At 46.9% G+C, this 21,184-nt stretch overlaps 1 long non-coding RNA gene across 1 annotated transcript; it reads right to left on the bottom strand.

Moving 5' to 3' along the window:
- Positions 1-4,465: 4,465 nt before the first annotated feature.
- On the bottom strand, positions 4,466-12,761 carry LOC115091527. The gene is made up of 3 exons (XR_003856750.1): positions 12,377-12,761; positions 5,135-5,220; positions 4,466-5,036 (listed from the first exon to the last, which is right to left on the bottom strand). It is a non-coding gene; the product is annotated as an uncharacterized LOC115091527 (long non-coding RNA).
- Positions 12,762-21,184: the final 8,423 nt, after the last annotated feature.

Below are 21,184 nucleotides of genomic sequence, written 5' to 3'. Positions count from 1 at the left end.
TCTGCAAATTGGTAGATGAACTGGTGACACTGAAAATGGCACGGGCACATGCCCCTTGTAAAATCCCTGACTTAGAAATGGGATTTGTGCACCCATGCGCTCACTCACTTAAAATTAAGTGCACATGTGCATGTGGACAGGATATTTTATAACATGTATGCATACTAGAGATGTGAATCAGAACCGGAATCGGTTCGGATTCCGGTTTAGATTCACATGTGGGTTTTTTCCCATCGGGCCAGATTGTGTTTTGTTTATCGGCTGCCCAGCCGATAAACAAAAAACCCACCCCAACTCTTTAAAAATAACCCCTTAGCTTCCCCCACCCTCCCGACCCCCCTCCAAAACCTTTTTACAGGTACCTGGTGGTCCAGTGGGGGTCCCGGGAGCGATCTCCCGCTCCGGGCCGTCCTCCAGCTACCGGGCCGTCCCTTGCCCTTACCTTGTGACAGGGTATCCGTGCCATTGGCCAGATCCTGTCACATGGTAGGAGCACTGGATGGCTGGCGCCATCTTGTGTTCCTACCATGTGACAGGGGCTGACCAATGGCACCGGTAGCTCCTGTGACATAGTAAGGGCAAGGCTATCGGCGCCATTTTGGTTCCTGGCACCCGATGGCACGAGTGCAGGAGATCGCTCCCAGACCCCCGCTGGACCCCCAGGGACTTTTGGCCAGCTTGGGGGGCCTCCTGACCCCCACAAGACTTGCCAAAAGTCCAGCGGGGGTCCGGGACCAATCTCCTGCAGTCAGGCCGTATTGCCAGTATTCAAAATGGCGCTGGCAGCAGATCGCCTTTGCCCTCACTATGTCACAGGGGCCGACTGTCGGTACCTGTGACATAGTGAGGGCAAAGGCGATCGGCACCATTTTGAGTATTGGCATCGGATGACCGACGTGCAGGAGGTCGCTCCCGGACCCCCGCTGGACTTTTGGTTAGTCTTATGGGGGTCAGGAGGCCCCCCAAGCTGGCCAAAAGTCCCTGGGGGTCCAACGGGGGACCCGGAGAGACCTCCTGCACGCCGGCTGTTCGATGCTAGTACTCAAAATGGTGCCGATAGTCTTTGCCCATACTATGTCACAGGGGCTACCGGTGCCATTGGTCAGCCCTTGTCACAAGATGGCGCTGATGGCCATGTGACAGGGGCTGACCAATGGCACCAGTAGCCCCTGTGACAAAGGCTAACGGTGCCATGATGAAACCGGCACCAAGGGTGTGAGAGTGCAGGCGATGGGTCCCGGACCCCCCACTGGACCACCAGGAAGTTTTGGTAAGTCTTGGGGGGGTCAGGAGGGTGGGAGGTTGTAGTTAATTTTAATTTTAGCTGGGACACGAATAGAAATCGCCGTATTAACGCATCGGGGCGCCATATGGCCGAATGCAACGTATCTGCTCCCCGACGAACCGAATCACGAATGCAACGTATGGCGTCCCTCTGCACATCCCTATTGCCCTTTATATATGAGGTGCTCAAAGAAAGCTATTGAAGAGAGGTGGGAAGAGAAATTATTAGAGACAATCAAAATGGTTTGGAATTAAGGTGGAATTTCTGGTAGACCTCATGGCTAACCAAGAAATCTAGAAGTTGTGGAGTTGTCGAGATTTTTGTCAGTTCTGACCAGTTTCTTAACAGTGAGGTCAGTACACCCTTGCTGGAAGGGCTGGATGCTCAAGGCAGAAGAGATCATATCACCCAAACACTTGAAGATTTACACTGGCTCCCAATAGAACAAAGAGTACAATTCAAAACACTATGCACAATTCATAAACAAATAAATGACGAAAACGCCGACTGGCTAAACACTGCCATATGATTACATGTCCCTCAAAGAAATCTCAGGTCGGCCAATAAAGCACTACTAATCATCCCCTTAGTCAAAACAGCAAAGTTGACCCAAGTTAGAGAGAGAGCACAATCCTTGGCAGGTCCGCTATTATGGAACACATTACCACTTGAACTAAGACTAATGAAAGAATTAAAACTCTTCAAAAAAGGCCTAAAAACTTGGCTTTTCAAAAAAGCATTTCACAATGAGAGCAGCTGAAAGTGACCAAAAAAGGTAGAATTGACAATTTTATTATTTTTACCTATAATTAAATATTAAATTAAAACAGTATACACATATATGATTATCCCAAAATCATATAAATAGTTACCCCAACCTAATTCTCATCTAGAGTTTATTATTGAACTATGTAACTGTAAAATATTGGCACACTATGGATAACTTAGAAACCAAACCAAACCTATTTCGTGCCGAAAATAGTATAATAGGGGCCATCTTTACTCATCAGCCCATAGTATAATAGGGGCTGATGAGTAAAGATGGCCGGCGCCATCTTTAAAGATGGCGCCGGCCATCCATTGCTCCTACCATGTGACAGGGGCCGGCCAATGGCACGGATACCCTGTCACATGGTAAGGGCAAAGGGGCATCGGTGCCATTTTTTTTTTAGAACAGCTGATGAATGGGAATGGGAAATCTTTCCCCGAGGCCCCCCTGGATCTCTCCTCTCCCCGAGGCATCCCTGGATCTCTCCCTGAGGCCCCCCGAGGCCCCCCTGGACCACCAGGTAACTTTAAAAGGTTTTGGGGGGGTTGATTTAAAGGGTCGGGTGGGGGTGGGATATAGCGGCGCAGGCCTCCCTAAAAAAAAAAATTAGCGATGTGAATTGGAATCGGAAACGATTCCAATTCACATATCATAACGATCAGATTTGCGCCCCCCCCCCCCCCCCCCCCCAGCCGAATCTGATCGTTAAGACGATCTGGCACACGATTCACATCTCTATTGATTAGCAGCTGGCCATCATTGAGTTGATCTTCTCTCTGACCTTGCACGGCAGATCCTGCAGTATTCACGTTTGTGCACATACTAGTGTGTTGTATGCTGCGGCAATAGGAACAAGAGTAAAATGTTTAGGTAAGAATGATTTGCAAATTTATGCCTAGGGGATAATGTTAATAATGTTTATCTGTTCTGGGATATTTGTATTGAGAGTTTGTATCTCCAATTTGGAATTTTCATTGTTTTCTCTGTTAAAGGATCCATGCCAGACTTTCACTTTCAAACATGTCTTGTCTGCTTCTCACATGCCTATGTGAGTTCAATAATCAATGTATTGTAGCTGCTAACATTTGAATGTCACTTGAATCTCTTCCCACTATACTAGCTGTGCTAAATATCTTGTAGCCCTATGGTATTCAAAGCTTTGCATGTTGAAGCCTTTTGAGAGGTAGAGGGGACCTGTATTACATACCTGGGACAGATTAGTCTTTTTTTCCAGGCTGGGGGCAACCTGAAGCTCTATAAAAGTGGTAAGATAAAAACTATTTTGCTTTTCTTGTACTAAACAATATGAGCATGTGGATGCGGTGTACAAGATGAAAAATGTGGATATGAAAAAATAGTACATTGATAGGTAAAAATGAGTACTCTTTTTCTATAATTGACTATGTATATGCTGTGATATTTGAAGAGTCTGTGATTTCCTGATATATTTTGGCCTATGCCTGCCCCCTAATCATGGCTTCACAGTCTGTATAGTACTGTAGAGTAGGCATTCTGTCTAATAGTAGAAAAAGGTATAGGGCTGGTGAGTACATTGGTGTTCTGTCCCTCAGCAGTTCCTCCTTCATCATGTGTTATTAATGATCCATATGTGCACTACGATTACACCCTGTGAATGTTTAATCTTTCCTCTGTCAGCCGAATTACAGTTACAATGTATAAAATAAATAAACACATAAATCAAAACATACCCAAAAAATGTTTTTGCTACACAGCCCTGAGTGCCTCCCTGCGGCCCACAGCTGTGAAGAAATAATAAGAAGATTGCTATGGATTTCCTAGTTATGTGTTTTTCTATATGTGTTGCATGTCCATGTAGTTGGACATCACAGCTGTATGTGTAGCTGGTGATGGTGCTGCCAATCTTCATTACAATGCTGATGATGCAGACTCTGCCACACCTCCTTGGCTTGTCAGCTTGTTGTTCCTCCTTGACCACTGGAAGATTTGTTGAAGTGTTACCATCAAAGAAACCAGTCTCATTTTCTTTATGCATGTTCTTTTTTATAACTATACTCCCCTTTACCTACCCTTGCTTTACCCCCACCCCCTGCCAACACTCTCCCATCCATAATCTCCCCTTCCATGAGCCCCCATCCCCTTCCATGACCCACCCATCCATTCCATGATCCTGTTCCCTCTTCCATGACCCTCCCTTCCATCCATGACCCCCTTCCATGACCCTCCCTTCCATCCATGAACCCCACCCATCCATTCCATGACCCTCTCCCCCTTCCATCCATCATCCCCTCCCTTCAATCACCCTGCCCTCATCTAAAATAAACACACGTGTGGAAAACAACAACAATTTTTATTAAAACATTTGTCCAAAAATATTAGTTCTTTTAACATTATAAAAGTTTTTCTTAAAAAAAAAAGGATGGGAAGGAGAGAACTAGGGACCAAAACAATTTACAGAAAACAAAAAACCCCAGGGAGTTAGGGAGGCAGGGACAAGGGAGGATGGTCAGGACCTATGGATGAGAACACCCAGGGTCCTTACAGCTACGCCCTGAGTATCCCATCTGTGTTCAGAACCATCTTCTCCTGGAAGGCATGCATGCTCCTCAGTTACTCTCGCACCCCCCTCATGAAAGCCCAAAACTCCCACCTACTCAGAGGCTCATCAACAGGAGAAGGTGCTCCCGATGATGAGTCTCTGCACTGCTGATGTGAGGGAGAGCATAGAGGAACCAGAGGGCCATGTATGCCTTCCTGGACTAGCAAAGGCTGGCCCGCCTGTGTCCCCGCATTCCTAAGTCCCTGGGCAAAATGGGGAGGACACCCTATGTGGGGGGGGGGGGAGGCTAGGGAGAGGCCCAGGGTGCGCTTCATTTGGAGGTGGCTGCCACTTGCAATGTTGCCTCGGGAGGTGGGAGATTCCAGCTCCCCCTTCCCCTGAAGCAGCTGCAGCTGGTTCTGGTGCTGGAGCTGGGCCTGGCCTTTACTGTTCCTGTTCAGGTTCTGCAGCACAGTAAAACAAAAGGAGGGGTCATGATAAACTGTACAATCATGTGGAAAAACATGTAAGAACATTCCATTAGCATGGAAGGATCACTTACCACCAGATCCAGCCCGCTCTGCCCGCATCAGCTCCAGCAACCTCCTCTTTAGGTGCAGCCCACTGGGCCTTCTTCAGGTCCTCTATCTAGTGGAAAAAAAGGAAAGAGTACCATAAGTATACTCTGCAGGTGCTAATAGGACTTGCATGCTGGTATGTGACAATGAGTGCTATAACTACATTTTGCAACCATGAAGAACCATGATACTGGGGTTCAATAGTCATGGAGCTAATAAGCAATGCAAATAATCTTTGGGGTTTACATTACACTTTCCATCCATAACCCTGTACTATAACACTGTTTCTCACTAGCTTTCCTCCTCCCAGGCTTTCACACACCCACAGTACCCCCATCTGCAGTAGATTACATAATTGTAAAGTCTGTCTACTTACTCTAAGTGGGTGAGAAGCTCGTTGGTTGAATCGGGCTTGCAGCTCCCTCCAGGCCCATCTCAGCCTTGGGTAATGGGTTCTATGACCCCTGATAGGAAATAGTAGGTGTTCTTTTTCCACCACCAGGGATGCTGGCAGAGCTACAACCATGGTGGTGAAGTTTGGCTGCCTGCCCCTGCCAGCCATTGCTTATGCAGTGGAGGAGCTTGATGTCCCGCCCTCATGCTGACGTGTGGATGGTGCGTGTGAATGCAGGGCATGCACAAATACATGTGCATATCAGCTCGTGCTGCACACAACGGACGCGCACAACTCACGGTTGAAACATGTGCGTATTTTGCATAGTTCGCGCACATATGCGCGAACTTTGTAAAATACATGCCACCCGCAATGCGTCCAGCCCTGCGCACATTTATAATGCACGCGCGCATCTTTTAAAATCTACCCCTAAGGTTTTGTTCATTGTGGGGCGGATTTTAAGAGCCCTGCTCGCCTAAATCCGCCCAAAACCGGGCGGATTTAAGCGAGCAGGGCCCTGCGCGCCGGTGAGCCTATTTTACATAGGCCTACCGGCGCGCGCAGAGCCCCGGGACTTGCGTAAGTCCCGGGGTTTTCGGAGGGGGCGTGTCGGGGGCGGGACCGAGTGCAGCGGCGTTTTCGGGGCGTGTCGGGAGCGTCCTGGGGGCGGGCTCGGGGGCGTGGCTATGGCCCGGGGCAGTCCGGGGCGTGGCCGCGCCCTCCGGACCAACCCCCAGGTCGCGTCCCGGCGCGCTAGCGGTCCGCTGGCGCGCGGGGATTTACTTCTCCCTCCGGGAGGCGTAAATCCCCCGACAAAGGTAAGTGAGGGGTTTAGACAGGGCCGGGCGGGTGGGTTAGGTAGGGGAAGGGAGGGGAAGGTGAGGGGAGGGCAAAGGAAAGTTCCCTTCAAGGCCGCTCCGATTTCGGAGCGGCCTCGGAGGGAACGGAGGTAGGCTGCGCGGCTCGGCGCGCACCGGCTATACAGAATCGATAGCCTTGCGCGCGCCGATCCAGCGTACTTTTGTTGGCGCCTGGAGCGCCAACAAAAGTACGCCTATTCGCGGTATTTGAAAATCTACCCCTGTATGTTTTATCTTATGTATTTAACAATTTGTAAACTGTTGTGATGGCTCGTCTTAACGACGGTATAGAAAATTGTATAAATAAATAAATAAATACATAAATGTCTTTATCTTTGGATATTTTTTGTTGACTCATCTGGCATTCATTTGTCTTTTATGTGGTCTTGGTGACCATGATGTCTTCTTCTCCTCCATATCACTTAGATCTTAGAGATCTTTGTATTTTCTGCATTTTGAAGTGCAAAACACACTTTGAATCAGCAGTTTGCATTTTTTAGAAGATCTTAATGGTCGTAAATATTACTTCTTAGATGATGACTTTGTTTAACTTGTGTGAATTTGGTCTAAAGTTCAAAGTATTTTTCAATTGTTGTGTGATTTGATATGGCATTCTCAATCACTGAGTGATTCTTCAATGAGGGTGAGTGGTAGATTAGTTTAGATACTCAAGTAGTCTTATTTAAGAGAGAGGTAGCTCAGTCTGAACACAGGAGTGGTTTTTCATTTAGGGGATAGTAGCACAATCTGAACTAATATATATCCCTGAATATTTTTTATTCAGTTCTGTCATCTTTTCCCACTTGTCAAAGGTAAAAACAAAAAAAAACTTATTGAATTCTGATCTTCTGTACTTTTTCTTTCCTTAGAAAGTTCAAAGGAGTTGGCATTTGTTTATCACATTGTTGATTATATTTGGATATTGCTCTGGTTCCAAATGTACTTTCTATCAATGTAAAAAAATGGATGCACTGGAAACTAGGCTATCCTGAACAAAACATTTGTTCTTATGTGTTTATCTAACTTAGTACGTTTTTTTATATCAGAAAAACAAAAGCTTGAATATTTTACTGCTCACTTAAACTCTCATCTATGACAATAATCCATCATAATTTAGAAAGGGCTGCAATGTTTAGAGTACCAATGTGTAACACTATCAGGATATTATTTTCTGCCTTTTTGACATATTTTGACCTCATTTACAAAGCATGTCATCCTTAGGCGTAGAATGGGAGAAAAGTCTTAGGGGTAGATTTTAAATCATATGTGTGTACCTCCATGTGCGTGCGGCCGTGCGCTACCCGGTGTGCACAATTTTATAATATGTGTGAGTGCAGGGGAGGTAGATTTGGCCAATTTACGCTTGGCGAAGAGCTCGGAGCTCCCCCAGGTCCCTCCCAGTCTGTTCCAATTAAGGAGCGGACTGGGATGGAACTTTCCTACCACCCCTACCTTTCCTCCCTCCCTCTTCCCCTCTCCTCCCCAACCTCTTAACACAGCCTACCTTTTTTTTTCTTTATTTTAGAACTTATACCAGCTCAGGAGCTGGCGTAAGTTGTGCGCACCATAAGGCTGCAGGCACGCAATCCCTCGGATAGCGGCAAATGACCACTGTACCGGCTGCCTCCAGCTTCACCATTACCCACCCCCGGATCATCCCTTTTGTGAGGCCTGGCTCTTGTGCACATAACAGGGGTTATGCGCATGGTCAGGCACCTTCTAAAATGTGCGCGGTACGCACAAGGTCCAACAACGCACGTAACCCTCAGATTTTACGCCCCCCGGGTGTTAAAATTTGGCTGCATGTAAATAAGTTCCTTTCTTAGGCCCTTTGTTCTCAATTAGAAACCAATTCTACAATCATGATTCGTTTAATAGATAAAGTGTTTAAAAGCATAATTCCAGAATAAAAATGTTGATTTTAATGTTATTTATCTAGGAAAAATGGACTTAATTTAATTTATTACAGTAATTTATTACAGTATAATTTAACAACTTCTTTCAAATTATGGAGCCACACAGCCGCTCCGAAATCGGAGCGGCTGTGTGGCTCGGCGCGCACCGGCTGCCCAAAATCGGCAGCCTTGCACGCGCCGATCCAGGATTATAGAAGATACGCGCGCTACACACGTATCTTATAAAATCCAGCGCTTTTTTTAAAGTGCTTTTTTAAAAAAAAGTGCTTTTTTAAAAAAATCTACCCCATTATATTTATGTTATAAATATTGCTGTCGACTGTAATAATTAGTTTTTTTCAGGTTTCAAACACTGTTAATTGTAATAGGTTGTTATGCCCGCTTCAATCTCTGATATATGTAATACGTTGTTGTACATGTAAACCGGGGTGAAGGCAGCTAGCTATACCTCAGTATAAAAAAAACTTCTTAAATAAATAAAATAAATAATGGGTTGGATTATTAAAACTCACCTTTATCTATGTGTCCCCATTACTCTATTAAAGCTTTACAAGTGATTCAGAACTATGCTGTCCACATTTTGACTGTTAAATCATGATATGAACAAATTACAACAGTTCTGTACAATCTACACCAGTTCCCTGTCACCTGGCGAGTTCAGTTTAAGGGTTTGATGCTGGTATATAAAGCCCTCAGCAATGAGGTTCCTTTAGGTATCAGCTCACTTCTAAAATTATACTGTCCTTCGGGGCCCTTTGCTCAGCAGAAAAATTACTTTTGGCTACTCCTAATCCCCAGTTAATTAGGCTTCATGGGTCCAGGTAAAGGATGTTTGCTACCATGGCCCCAGAATTGTGGAACAAATTTCTGGATCCGAAATCGGAGCGGCCTCGGAGGGAACTCTCTTTCGCCCTCCCCTCACCTTCCCCTCCCTTTCTCTACCTAACCCACCCCCCCGGCCCTATCTAAACCCCCCCCCCCTTACCTTTATCCACGGATTTACGCCTCCCGGAGGGAGACGTAAATCCACGCGCACCAGCGGGCTGCTGGCGCGCCGAGACTCGACCCGGGGGCGGTTCCGGAGGGCGCGGCCATGCCCCCGGAATGCCCCGGCCCGAAACCACGCCCCCGGGCCCGCCCCCAAAACGCCGCGTCCCGCCCCCCAAATGCCCCCTTCAGAAAACCCCAGGACCTACGCGCATCCCGGGGTTCTGCTCGCGCCGGCGGCCTATGGAAAATAGGCGCGCCAGTGCACAAGGCCCTGTTCGAGTAAATCCGGGCGGATTTACGCGAGCAGGGCTTTTAAAATCCGCCCGAATATAAATATAATAAATTTATAATATAATATAAATATAATAATATATATTATTTATAATATAATATAAATATTATATTATAAATATAATATAAAATACTATTATATTATATATAATATAATATATAAAATATAATGTAATGTAATATAATGTGACAAAGTGAGGGCAAAGGCGATCGACTACCAGTATGGCGCTGATCGCCTTTGCTCTCACTATGTCACAGGGAGCGACCTGTGTCGCCTTTGCCCTCACTATGTCACATGGAATGACATAGTGAGGGCAAAGGCGATCGGCAACATTTTGAAACCAGTCCAGCACCGGCAAAGAGGGTATGATTGAAGGGATGGCTCCCGGACCCCCCGCTAGACCACCAAGTACATGTAAAAGGTTTTTGGGGGGGTCGGGAGGGTGGGAGAAGCAAAGGGGTAATTTGTAAAGGGTCGGGGTGGGTTTTTTTTTTATCGGGCCATCGGCGCCATTTTTATCAGTGGTAGCCATAATGGCGCCGATGGCCCGAGAGCAGGAGATCGCGCCGGGACCCCCCCCCCCACTGGACCACCAGTTAATTTAACATTTTGGGGGGGGTTCGGAAGGGTGGGAGAGCAAAGGGTTCATTTGTAAAGGGTCGGGGTAGTTTTTTTTTTATCTGCTCAGGCCTCACTAAAAAATTAACGATGTGAATTGGAATCAGAACCGATTCCAATTCACATCTCTAACGATCCGATTTTTTTCTCCCTCCATCCGAACCTGATCGTTAAAACGATAGGGCACACAATTCACATCTCTAGTAACTACAGCATGGGATATGTTTCCCTATATGTAGCACCTTGCACATGTCCACATTAAATTTCATCTGCCATTTGGATGCCCAATCTTCCAGTCTCGCAAGGTCCTCCTGCAATTGATCACAATGCGCATGTGATTTAACTACTCTGAATAATTTTGTATCATCTACCAATTTGATTACATCACTTATCATATTCCTTTCCAAATCATTTATAACTATATTGAAAATCACCGGTCCAAGTACAGATCCCTGAGGCACTTCACTGTTTACCTTTTTCCACTGAGAAAATTGACAATTTAATCCTACTCTCTGTTTCCTGTCTTTTAACCAGTTTGTAAACCATGAAAGGACATCACCTCCTTCCCATGACTTCAATTCAAAAGCATGAGAATTTGTATTTTTTTGTGCTGTAGGACAATAGAAACTAAACATATCTTTTTCTATTTTTGTATTTCAAGGCTTTTGTGTTGACTCCAGAAAAGTATGGGGTGGATTTTAAATGCCCTGCACGCGTAAATCCGGCCGGATTTATGTGCGCAGGGCCCTCGTGCGCCGGCGCGCCTATTTTGCATAGGCTGCCGGTGCGCGCAGAGCCCCGGGACGCGCGTAAGTCCCGGGGCTTCATAAAAGGGGCGGGGAGGGGGCATGTCGGGGGCGTTCCCGAAATGACGCGGCATTTCAGGGGTGGGCCCGGGGGAGTGGCATGGCCCGGGGGCGTGGTTGAAGCCTCCGGACCAGCCCCCGGGTCGGGTGATGGCGCGCCAGCAGATTTACGTCTGCTTTTAGCAGGCGTAAATCTGCCAACAAAGGTTGGCTATGCGCGTATCTTATAAAATCCAGCGTATTTTTGTTTGCGCCTGGTGCACGAACAAAAGTACGCGATCGCGCAAATTTTTAAAATCTACCCCTATATTTGGAACAACATCCATCTTGGCTGAATTTCTATTTAAAGAAGGTATGAATGATCCTCTGGGGCCTTTCAGCTTTTTCTGCTGCCCCCACTGAAGAATCCTGATCAAGAATTACTATCAGTTTTTCCCTACTCTACGGCTTCTAAAAATGACTCCTTGCATTCTACAGGGAGTCCCTTAGAAAGGGGGTTGCATAATTTTCAAACAAATGAAAGATATTTTCATAATTTTGAGCATTTTGTATGGCAAAATATATCTCAATAAGGAAACTGTTGAGCTGTTTATGCTATATGCATCCATTCACTGTATTAGATTTAAGCAAGTAACACTTTCTGACAATAACTAGCAGAACATGCATGCAGCCATTTATGGGATCTAAGCAACAGCAGGGTTTGTTTCTGTGCCATTATAATAAAATGAAAGCCTCAGAAGGAAAGCAATGAATAATTAAAAGAATGACAGCTTTATCTTAATTTGTTTGCAAACACAGAATATGATTTTGTGCACTTATGACAAACAGCAAAAATCTTGCATGGATAGTTTTTTATTTAACTTCAGTGATGTCACAGGTGGAAATGTACAAATTTCTGTTCAAAGGTAAAATTGCAAGTTTGTTGAATTGATTTGCAAACCTATTTTAAAGAAACAAAGTAGTTTAGACAAGATCCATGACAAATTTGTGCAAATGTACCCGTGGATCCACTCAAAATCTGAAACAGATTTCCATTGATTGACAGGTAATTATGAAATTTCCTGATACCAAAAGCATAAAAGCTGATGATTTTTTCAGTGCAGATTTACTGGAAATGAAATGTGTCTAATTCATAGGCAAATCAAACCATTTCACACATTTTTCATTACAGAGTCACCATAACAGACCATTATACTTTATGTGAAAGCTCTGTGACTTGACTTATTTCAGTAGAACGTCTCCTGCTGTTAGACCTCAAACTTTGAGATGCATATGGATATACATAGTTATATAGCTCTCTTTTTTGAAAGTCAAAATCCCCTATTTTAAATAAAATTTTTAAAAAGTTACCTTGTGGGGGGTGGTGAGTGCTGTAGGCGCTGGCAATTTTTTGTTGTTCTTGTTGCTGCTGTTGTCGACCTTGCTGCGATTGGTGAGGCTGAGTCAGTCCTGGTGCCGCTGCGGGAGACAGAACGGTGGGCCGAAAGTTGTGGGCAGGACAGGATTTGGGGGTAGAGCCATGATCGGGACAACTGAGGAGAGAGAGAGGGATTGTGGACAGTGCAGGAGAGTTGCGCTGCGACAGGCAGCGTTGCTGAAAGAGGAGGAAGGCCCGGCGATGACGGAGATACAGGGAGGCCTTCTGGATGATGACTGTGACAAGAGGCAAAGAAACAGATGCGGGAGGCATCAGCTGACTGGTAGTGGTCAGCTGAGCTGAATACCGTGACGGCTGCCGCAGCCTTCCCCTTCCATGCACAGGACCTCGGAGGCAGTGTTGGGAGGATCAGAGAGCTGCTGGGTGAGTATTGGCTGGAAAAGTGATTGGGAGAAAGGGGAAAGGAGAGTGGTTAGAGAGAGAAGGGGAAGAAATATAATTTAAAAAATAAAGGGAATTTGACTGACATCGGAGGACTGGGGTTCCAGTGCAGGTGGTGGTGGTGGTGGCAGTTTAGATGACATCATCAATGACATAGCAGGAGCCTATCTTTAAGTGGGGGGGGGGGGGGGGGGGGGGCCTACCAATTTTTAATAAAATAAAATAAATAATTTTAAAATGAAATGACAGTGGTGTTTAAGTAAAGTGACCCTGACCTCCTGACTGGGACCAACTCTACAGTCCCAGGAACTGTTTTAAACATGCAAATTGCCCCATTAGAAGCACTAATCATTTGAGACTAAAATAACCTGTGAAACTCGGGGAAAAGTTTTTTTTAAAATATAAGAAAAGGGTTATTGAAACTTTAGAGCTTAAGTTTAATTATTAAGAATAATTTTGAATTTGTAGTTTAACTGAGAAACACATTTGTGCTGATTGCACATACTGTATGGGGCGGATTTTAAAAGGAGCGCGAATAGCCTACTTTTGTTTGCGCTCCAGGCGCAAACAAAAGTACGCTGGATTTTAGTAGATACGCGCGGAGCCGCACATATTTGCTAAAAACCTGGATCGGCGCGCGCAAGGCTATGGATTTTGTATAGCTGGCGCGCGCCGAGCCGCGCAGCCTACCCCCGTTCCCTCCAAGGCCGCTCCGAAATCGGAGCGGCCTCGGAGGGAACTTTCCTTTGCCCTCCCCTCACCTTCCCCTCCCTTCCCCTACCTAACCCACACGCCCGGCCCTGTCTAAACCCCCCCTTACCTTTGTCGGGGGATTTACGCCTCCCAGAGGGAGGCGTAAATCCCTCGCGTCCCGGCGCGCGTCAGCGGGCCTCCTGCGTGCCGGGACGCGACCTGGGGGCGGGTCCGGAGGGCGCGGCCACGCCCCAGGGCCGCCCCGGGCCGTAGCCACGCCCCCGGGCCCGCCCCCGGAACGCTCCCGACACGCCCCGAAAACGCCGCGCGGTTCGGGCCCACCCCCGACACGCCCCCTCCGAAAACCCCGGGACTTACGCGAGTCCCGGGGCTCTGCGCGCGCCGGTAGGCCTATGTAAAATAGGGCCCTGCTCGCGTAAATCCGCCCGGTTTTGGGCGGATTTACGCGAGCAGGGCTCTGAAAATCCGCCCCTATGTGTTTAGAGGGCGAAAAATGTAGGAAAAGTGAAAAATAAATATAATAAATATATTTAATGGGTTTAGAGAAAATGTAAAAGTTTGAAAATGGTAAGGGAATTAATTAAAAAGGCTATTGGTATGGTCCATACATCCCTAATTGGGATGGTACATTCCACAACATCTAAAAAAATAGGAGGTAATCATGAAGCCTTGACGAAGGCTTCCCTAGAAACCAGTGGTGAGCTCAGGTATACACGGTTAAGCCGCAGTGCAAGATTAAAAAGAGAAATAAAATACAATTTGATTAATAAAAGATGTACCAAACATTTTCTAAGGATAAAAATAATAAACCCAGATAAAAATTATCTTGATAATACTAAATAGAAATAGCTAGTATATAACGTAATAGGGTGACATCAGCAAAAGTAGGGATCTGCTGAGCTCAGAAAAAGAAAAAAAGCAGTTATATAATAAAACAGTTGTGAGCCTGAAGACTTACTGAGTGGAGGTGCTGTCAAGGTCCTCTGACTTCAAGGTCTATATAAAGTATAATAAACCCATTTAAGTAATGAAAGAACATTCACACTGATAGGAAAGAATGAGGGCCAGATTTTAAGACGTACGCGCGGGCATACATTTGTGCACACAACCCGGTGCACACAAATGTACACCCAATTTTATAATATGCGCGCGCAGCCGTGCACATGTTATAAAATCCGGGGTCAGCATGTGCAAGGGGGTGCACCGAGCCCTAGGGGAGCCCCGATGGCTTTCCCCGTTCCCTCCGAGGACGAATCGAAATCGGAGCGGCTTCGGAGGGAACTTTCCTTCCACTCCCCCACCTTCCCCTACCTAATCCACCCCCAGCCCTACCTAAAACCCCCTTAACCTTTGTTTTACAAGTTGCGTCTGCCTCTAGGCAGGCGTAGGTTGCGTGTGCCAGCCGAGTGCTGGCACGCGATCCCCCGGCCTAGTGGCCCTACAGAGGCCTCTGGCCATGCCCCCATCCTGCCCCCACCCCACCCCGGACCATCCACTCCCCACCCACGCCCCACCCATTTTTCCAAGCCCCGGGACATACGCGCATCCCGGGGCTTTGCGTGCATCGCCGGGCCTATGCAAAATAGGCTCGGCGCACGTAACCCCCATACACGTGTAAATCCTGCTAAAAGTAAGATGGAAGTTAGGGAAGTAGGGAAGTTTAAATAAAAGTTTGTTGCTGTACCGCGTCTTAGCACAGCAATTAGTAGAATCAATATGAGAGTGTGAGTGACCGTGATCCTTATTATTGATGATCAATGAAAAATGGAATATTTAAGTGTAATATGGCAGGAAAAGAAGAATGGATGACTGAATGACAAAAGTTATTTTATTGTTTTGTGAGTTGTTCTTTCATATAAAAAGAGATATAGGGTCATTTCAATTATTTTTTGATTTATCTTAGCTAGATATTCAGTAACAATAAGCTGTCAAAGACACTTACATTAAGGGGCGGATTTTAAAAGCCCTGCGAGCGTAAATCCTTCCGGATTTACGTGCGCAGGGCCCTTGCACGCCAGTGCGCCTATTTTGCATAGGCCGCCGGCGCGCGCAGAGCCCCGGGATGCGCATAAGTCCCGGGGCTTTGTCAAAGGGGTGGGGAGGGGGCATGTTGGGGGCGTTCCCGAAACGACGCAGCGTTTCAGGGGTGTGCCATGGCGTTTCGGGGGCGGACCCGGGGGCGTGGCGCCAGCCCGGGGGCGTGGTCGAGGCTTCCGGACCAGGCCCCGGGTCGGGTGACGGCGCGCCAGCAGCCTGCTGGCACGCACAGATTTACGCCTGCTTTTAGCAGGCGAAAATCTGCCAACAAAGGGAAGGAGGGGGTTTAGATAGGGCCGGGAGGGTGGGTTAGGTAGGGGAAGGGAGGGGAAGGTGGGGGGAGGGCGAAGGAAAGTTCCCTCCGAGGCCGTTCCGAAATCGGAGCGGCCTCGGAGGGAACAGGCAGCGCGCGCTGGGCTCGGCGCACGCAGGTTGCACAAATGTGCACCCCCTTGCGCGCGCCGACCCCGGATTTTATAAGATACGCGCGTAGCCGCGCGTATCTTATAAAATCCAGCGTACTTTTGTTCGCGTCTGGTGCGCGAACAAAAGTATGTGATCGCGCAATTTTTTAAAATCTACCCCTAAGGGAACACACTGACTAGCTTACAGAGGACCTGGAGCAGTTTTAGGGAGGAAGTTTCTTTCGTTGATTTTGTTAAAGAATAAGTTAGTAGGGAAAAGAAGAAAAAGGAGAAGAAGAAAAGAAAAAAGAAAACTGGCCAGCACCGACAGACAAAGAAATAGATAAGTTTTCATACCTAAAGAACACTTAACACTTGAGCCAGGCCTGAGCACATATGAACATCAATCGTGAGTTACTAAAGATAAAACACAAGAAAATACAGCAAAAGAATAGAAGCTAAGATAAAGTGAGAAAAGAAAAGACTATATTGAAAGAATTACACTTACCTGAATACCAAGGAAAGAAGTAGGAATACTGGACCTAAAAAAAAATGAGAGAAACCCCCCCCCCCACAAAGAATCAATTCTTTTTAGTTAAAAGAAACAATATATGGAACATTAACTTTAATACAGAGATAAAAGGGGAATTAAAGAGTAGAGATGTGCATTAGTTTTTGCTGAATTGAAAATTTCAATGAAATTGTCCAAGTCGGCATGGATCGGAGGACCCGAAAAACGATCGGGCTTTCCCCAAAATTTTGGGAAAATCGTTTTTCAGGTTAGCACAGGGGGAGGGGCACATTTATTTAAAAAAACCCCAAACCCACCCCACCCTTCAAATTTACTTAATTACAAACCCCCCCCCTCACCATTCCGATCCCCCCAAGACTTACTGAAAGCCCTGGTGGTCCAGAGGTGTTCCCAGGAATGTTCTTATGTTCTCGGGCCATCGGGCTTGCCAGAAATAAAAATGGCACCAGTGGCACTTTGCCCTTACCAAGTGACGGCCCTGTCACATGGTAGGAGCAATGGATGGCCAGCGCCATCTTAGAAAATGGCACGGGCCATCCATTGCTCCTTCCATGTGACAGGAGCCTACCTATTTTTGAAGACTACATTTTCAACACCAATCCCGGTCACGACAGTGATCCCATCCCACAGGGGCGGCAGTTTACATTATCAAGTCAAAGGATGGGGAGATGTTAGTTTTCCAGAATTACTATGCAATCATGAATGGATGAATTGAAGGAGCCACGTGAAGGTTATTTATAGTTCCCCTTCTGGCTTCCTGTCCTTTTGTTTGCCATACTCAGCAATAAGTTCCCTTATTACAGAAGTCTTAAAAGAACCTATTACATTTTAGATAGGTTAGATTAATGATTCTTTTTGTGTATTTAGTGTATTTTAGGAGGACTGATGCTATGTTAGCAATACAATAGCTCTTCCAGTTTCCTCTTCAAATGACAGGGGTCAATTTTAAGACCCGCGTACCTGTCCATGTGCGTGTGGTTCCCGGTGCATGCACATGGCTGTGCCAATTTTACAACATGCACATGTTGCTGTGTGCATGTTTAAAATAAGGGTCCTGCAAACACATGCGTGTCAGATTTTCATGTCAGCACGCGCATGTGAGGGCGGGTGGCTAGCTCCACGTACAGGAGATAATTTTAGAAAAATACACATGGCAATGCAATCGGGCCTCCCCAGTTCCCTCCCAGTCCACTCCAATTAAGGAGCGGAATGGGAGGGAACTTCCCTACCCTTAGCTCTATCCTTCCTCCCTCTTCCCCTCTCCTCCCTGCTCTCTAAACCTACCCTAACTATCCCCAAATTTTTTATTTTGCTACTCGTGCATGCATGCGGCCAGATGTTGGCGTGCTTCCCCATGACAGCATCAAATGACACTGTCCTGGCATGTCCTTCCCTGCCCAGATCACACCCCTGGACCGCCCCTTTCTAGAGGCCTGGCACTTTGGTACTTAAAGGGGGTTACGCACGTGACCAGGTATTTCAAAAAATGTGTGCAGCATGCGTGTTTTAACATTTTAAAATTTTCATAGATCAATTTTCAACCTTTCTATTCCTTCAGGTGCAGATGTCAGTGTCATCTGCTAACTTTCCTTCTAACTTTCCCACAATATATCTCACAAAGATAATGAACAGAACCAGTCCTAGAACTGATCCTTGAGAAATTCCACTTATCACTCTTCCTTCCTCAGAGTAGATTCCATTTATGACTACTCACCGCTATCTGTTCTTCAACCAATTTCAGATTCATTTCACCGTCTTGGGACCCATTCCCAGGTTTTACAATTTGTTCATGAGCTTCCTATGTGAGACCATATCAAAAGCTTTATTTAAATCCCAATAAATCACATGAAGTATTCTTTCTTGATTTAATTCTCTAGTCACCCAATCAAAAAAGCCAATCAAATTTGTCTGACATGATCTTCCTCTAGTAAAACCATGTTGTCTCGGATCATGCAAACCCCTGCATTGCATAGAATAGGAGGCAGTGTCCTTTCGTGGATTACAAACTGGTTGATAGGAAACAGAGAGTAGGATTAAATAGTCAATTTTCTCAGTGGAAAAGTATAAACATTGGAGTGCTTCAGGGATCTGTACTTGGACTGGTGCTTTTCAATATATTTATAAATGATCTGGAAAGGAATAAGACAAGTGAGGTAATCAAATTTGCAGATGATACAAAATTATTCAGAGTAGTTAAATCACAAGTGGATTATGATAAATTGGAGAAGGACCTTGCAAGACTGGAAGATTGGAAGATTGGAAGATTGCAAGACTGGAAGATTGTCTTAATGTAGACAATTGCAAGCTGATGCATATTGTTGAGATTACTTACCTGATAATCTCCTTTTCCTTAGTGTAGACAGATGGACTCAGAACAAGTGGGTATAGTGTGCTCGTGCTAGCAGTTGGAGACGGATCTGATTTCAGCACGGGTACATATACCCCCACAGGAAGTGAAGCAACTCAGTAATCTTCCTTGCAAAAGCTATTATGGATATATGTGTACTGACGATCAATGAATTAGTGAAACAGGATTCCCCTGACCGATTGATAGTAGCTGGAGACCGCCAGCGCTTCCAACCGGAAGGCGTCGACACCTGGTAGAGTGGACGCTCTTATGTAAGAAAATGACATGGCGTACCTTGAATCGGTGAAACCCATGTACACCGGCAGCCGGGCGGGATGCTGAGTCCATCTGTCTACACTAAGGAAAAAGAGATTATCAGGTAAGTAATCTCAACATTTCCTAGCGTGTAGCCAAATGGACTCAGAACAAGTGGGATGTACAAAAGCTTTACTCCCGAACTGGGCGGGAGGCTGCCTGAGGACCGCGTAGGACTGCCCTCGCAAATGCTGTGTCCTCCCTGGCCTGAACATCCAGATGGTAAAATCTGGAAAAGGTATGGAGGGAGGACCATGTCGCCGCCTTACATATATCTGCGGGCGACAGCATCCTAGATTCTGCCTAAGAGGCCGCCTGCGCTCTGGTGGAGTGAGCCTTGACCTGCAGAGGTGGTGACTTCCCGGCCTCTACGTAGGCCACTCTGACAACTTCCTTGATCCAGCGGGCGATGGTGGGCCGAGAGGCCGCTTCCCCTTGCTTCTTCCCGCTGTGAAGGATGAACAGATGGTCCGTCTTTCGTACTGCTTCTGTCTTTTCCAGGTATCTTGGCAGCAATCTGCCGATGTCGAGATGGCGTAGCAAACGCCCTTCTTCTGATTTCTTCAAACCCGCCGTGGTTGGCAAGGATATGGTTTGGTTGAAGTGAAATTGTGAGACTACTTTAGGTAAGAAAGAAGGAACCATGTGAAGATGGATAGCCTCTGGAGTGATTCTGAGAAAGGGATCACGGCAGGACAGCGCTTGTAGCTCCAAGATGCGACATGCGGAACACACCGCCAGCAAGAAAACCATCTTCAAAGTTAGCGAACGGAGAGACAGGCCCCGAAGGGGTCTGAAGGTGGATCCCACGAGAAAATCCAAAAATATGTTGAGGTTCCACAGGGGCACTGGCCACTTCAGTGGCGGATGAATGTGCTTGACTCCTTTCAGGAAGCGGGCAACATCTGGGTGCGTGGCAATGGTCTTGCCATCCTTCCTGGGACAGTAGCAAGGCAACGCAGCCACCTGAACCTTGATGGAGCGGAGGGAGAGACTCTTCTGAAGCCCATCCTGCAGGAATTGTGGTCGCATGTGGATTGGTGCCATGAGTGTCGCATGAGGCTTCAAATACTCTCCAGATCCTTATGTAGGTGAGGGATGTGGAAAACCTGCGAGCTCGGAGGAGTGTATCTATCACCGGCTCCGAGTAACCTCTTTTCTTCAGTCTAGCCCTCTCAGTGGCCAGACCGTAAGAGAGAATTGAGCTGGATCCTCGTGGAGGATGGGACCTTGACGTAGCAGGTCCCTGAGAGGAGGCAGGGGAAGAGGCTCCCCTGTCAGTAGTCTTCTCATGTCCACATACCAGGGTCTTCTTGGCCAGTCTGGTGCCACTAGAAGAACTAGGCCTCTGTGCCTCTGAATCTTGTGTATAAGGGCGCCCAGCAGGGGCCACAGAGGAAAGGCATATAGCAGAGTCCCTGGAGGCCATAGCTGAACCAGGGTGTCGATCCCGTGAGAGAATGGATCCCGCTTGCGGCTGAAGTATCTGGCTACTTGAGCATTGGACCTGTCCGCTAGTAAGTCCATGTCCGGAGTCCCTCACCGATCCACAATCCTCTGGAAGGCTGTGGTGGACAGCTGCCATTCTCCCGGACTTAGGCTTTCCCTGCTGAGGAAGTCTGCCGCGTTGTTGTCCCTTCCGGCAATGTGGACAGCGGAGATGTCCTGGAGATTCGCTTCTGCCCAGGCCATCAGCGGGGTTATCTCTAGGGACACCTCTTGGCTTCTGGTTCCGCCCTGTCGGTTGATGTATGCCACTGTGGTGGCGTTGTCGGACATCACTCTGACTGCTCTGTTCTTCAATCTGTGAGCAAATTGCAGGCAGGCTAATCGGACTGCCCGTGCCTCTAGGCGGTTGATGTTCTACCCCGACTCTTCTCTGTTCCACCGCCCTTGGGCAGTGAGCTCTCTGCAGTGTGCTCCCCATCTGCTCAGGCTGGCATCTGTGGTGAGCAGAGTCCACGTGGGGGAGGACATCTTCGACCCCCTG

Source organism: Rhinatrema bivittatum, chromosome 5, assembly GCF_901001135.1.
Source record: "Rhinatrema bivittatum chromosome 5, aRhiBiv1.1, whole genome shotgun sequence".
In the NCBI taxonomy this organism is placed as follows: domain Eukaryota; kingdom Metazoa; phylum Chordata; class Amphibia; order Gymnophiona; family Rhinatrematidae; genus Rhinatrema; species Rhinatrema bivittatum.
This window is presented reverse-complemented; position numbering and strand designations above follow the sequence as displayed.